Genomic DNA, 3,541 nt, shown 5'->3' with positions numbered 1-3,541 from the left:
CATCCACGACACAGGGCAGGAAGACTGTGCATAATTAGAAGATCTGTGAAAAGTGTTTGAGTTTTATTTTTTCGCGTCAGCAGTTTTGTCATTCTTTTATTTTTGTTTTTTTTTATGACTTGTGCGGTCTTTTTATTTCCCTGTGAATTTGAGGAGAAGAGCCGGTGTTGCCGCGGTAACGGCAGTTAGGGAAAAAAGCGGAGTTAGGGAAGCTTGATACTGTGGATCCAATTGTCTTTTTTTTTTGTCAGTGTCACAGTGATTACGGCTGGGACCGGTTGGCCACTCTCTCCCCCCCCCACCCCTCCCTCCCTCTCTCCCTCTCTCCCTCTCTCCACCTGAGCACCCCTTTCTGAAACACTGGGCCTGTGTGTCTGCCGAAGTGCTTCCAGACCCCAGGGGTGGATCACATTTTAAACATCTAAATTGTTTAGCAGTGCAGACATGGCCGTAATCACAGCTAATCAACTGGAGGAGCCATTGTGGAAAAAAGGGGCTCCAAAGAGGGGAGGGGGGGGTGGAAGAAAAGAGAAGAAGAGAAAGAAAAAAACATTTTAAAGAGGTGTGACCAGGTAGGGCACAGGCTGTGAGCTCCCTGTATGCACTGCACTGGTGCATTTGACTGGGAGGGTGAGGTACAGTAGTTTCTGAGGGGGAGAGAGGGGGGCATTAAGAACTACTTGAGAGCACATTAGTGACACCTACTGGCAGAAATAGGTAACTTCTTTTAAGGGGCACTGCCAAAACCCATGCATTTTACCTTTACAATCCCCTTGTAGACAGATTGTTGAAACTAAGAGGAATAAAAGCAATATCTCTTTTTTTGATTAAGCCTAGTTTATTTTTTTGTCATTTAAAAAAAATTTTTCTCAAAAATAAAATGTCCTCTCATTAAAGGTAAATGTAAAGCGACTAAGTCGCTCATGTCTGTGGGTCTTTTAAGGTTTTCTGCTTATAGAGACTATGCCGGTGTAATACTGTAAATACAATGCTAACACTATGCTAATAGGTTCTATGGGAGCGATGTTCACAGAACCAGTAAGATCTCTACCCAGGGTAGCTTTGGGAAAGAAAGCTACAGATCAGTTGTATCTCAGTAGTTTTGTACCATCATATAGCTATATCAGGGGGTGTCCAATCTTATGCAAAAAGGGCCGGTGTGGGTGCAGGTCTTTGTTTTAGCCCTGCATTACAACACCTGACACAACTAATTAACTAATCATAGTCTTCAATCAAGGCCTTGGTAAGTAGAATCAGATGTCATAGAGCTGGACTTACACGAAAAACCTTTGCCCACATCAACCCTTTTTGGATGAGATTGGTGCTATATCACCTTCATTTGTTTCAGTGGAGCTGGAGGTGTCGTCAGGGGGGCAGGTGAAGGGGGGGGGGAGGTTTGCGGAACAGTGATGTGTGCAGGTGTTGAGGTGTTCAGTGTCCTGCTTAGAACTGTCCATTTAGTGTCCCATTAGAACTGGGACACCTGAGTGAAACCTGGTCACCAGGCAGATATTACAAAAAGAGGGGGGTCAGAGTTCACGGATGTGGGGGGTGTTATGATATCACGGTAAAGAAGGTCTTAAGATATTTGGGGAGGTATGAGTGTGGTTGTAGTTAGAATGAGGTTTGTGAGTTGTTTTTTTTGGAGTGGGGGGGTGGTGGGGGGGGGGTGGGATGCTGTTAGAACAAAGTTTGTGAGGTGGGGGGTGGGGGGGAGGGAGTGGTGTTGGAGATGAAATGAGAACTCAAAAGCAGCTGCAATACATCTGTCTTAAACTGCCACATGTGGCATTTGACATCTAGTGAGAAGTTCAAAAGAGTTTTATAATGACGCAGCTGCTCAGGGATGTGTGGAGTGTGGGGGGTGGGGGGGGGCGCTTATTTAGGAGAAGCAAGGTTTAGATTGTGCATGTGAGAGGTTTGGCATGGGAGAGGTGGTGTGTAAATGCATTTATTTCCTATTTGTGCATTTGTTATGTGTGTGTGTGAACGCGAGAAAAACCGACGCACGTCAGCCAATGGCAGATACGCTTTTGTCCGCCCTTAACAAGATTTCTCAGCATTAACCTTCAATTTCACGTATGAAATGTGTCTTCAAACGGCATTTATATATTTAAGTTTGGAAGGAAGCAATATGAACGCTGGTCTTCCTGAAGTTTGAATTCACGAAAGGTATGAAAACAAAGTGTCTCACGATTAAATTTGCGCATTGATGCGTCCCAAGCAAAAGGAAGCAAAGCGTTAGGGGAGCGCAGGTTTTATAAGTGTCAGATGACCTGGGGGTTGCATTGAACTCTTCAGTTGATTGATGGTATCTCTTGGGGGAGCAAATAAGGCGTTTCAAGCCCCGCTGGTGCATCTTTGATCATGCGTTTGCGTGCCAATCAAGTGGCTGAAGACTTCTCCAGATCTGCAAGATTGGAATTCCTCATGAAATAACAACACACATCTGACACGAAGGGTTAATGCCTTTAAAAGCCCTGGAAATTCTGTCTCTCACCCACTGTTCAGCTAAGTTTAGTACTCATTTTAACGGCTGTGTACTCACCTAGCAAAAAATGAACTTGCAAATGTATCGAAAAATATCGATAAATTTGCTATAGCAAAGCATCTCTGATGTTTATTTAACCTATAACATGAGTTTCAGTGATTCAGTGAATCATAGCATCCACTTAAACATGCCCCATATATTTAATTGTATTCTATTGGTCATTGTAAGAAAACAAATAAAATAATTTGTTTCCTAAAAAAAAAAAAACCCCAAATTGTTCCTTTCCCCTTCAAGCCACAAATTCACACATTACTCTGAGCAAGAAGGTCCAGTTTCTGAAGTAACAATGCCCAGTTAACATGTGTTCCTCCAAATGCTTTCCAAAAAACTCTTCCAAACCCTATTATAGATAATTAGAGGAACCATTAGAGGGTATAATATAGTTAATAGTTACAATGGATGAGGGGGGTGGGGGGGTGGGGGGGTCAGCCGGCCACAGTGCAGGCCCGGGACAGTTCCCATCTGTGCATGCTGCCCCCTCCCTCTCTGTACGGAGCCTCACCTGCTTGGCCCATGCGCTGGGGTCGAAGGTCACCCACTGGGAGGTCAAGGCCTCTGTGCCTCTGAGGTCACGGTGAAGGCAGGCGTGCGCACACTGATTGAGAATTCAGCTGGTCGCTGGACACACAGGGCTGCAGGTGTCAGGTGCCTGGCATTCCCACCCCCCACCCCCCACCCCACCCCCAATCCTTTTTTTTTTTTAAGGTTTTGGCATTTGCGTTTGGGTGAACGTGTTTGTGTGTGTGTGTGTGTGAGAGAGAGAGAGAGAGAGAGAGAGAGAGAGAGAAAGAGTTTGTGTGTGTATGTGTGTGAGAGAGTGAGTATATGTGTGTGCGTGTGTGTGTGTGTGAGAGAAAGAGAAAGAGAGTGAGTGTGTGCGTGTGAGAGAGAGTGGGAGTCTGTGTGTGTGTGTACGGTATGTGTGTGTGTGAGAGAGAGTGAAAGTGTGTGTCTGTGTGTGTGTGTGTGTGTGTGTGTGTGTGTGTTTGA

The sequence above is a fragment of the Anguilla anguilla genome, chromosome 1 (assembly GCF_013347855.1).
Source record: "Anguilla anguilla isolate fAngAng1 chromosome 1, fAngAng1.pri, whole genome shotgun sequence".
NCBI lineage: Eukaryota > Metazoa > Chordata > Actinopteri > Anguilliformes > Anguillidae > Anguilla > Anguilla anguilla.
The sequence above is the reverse complement of the archived record's forward strand: the minus strand, read 5'-3'. Positions refer to the sequence as shown.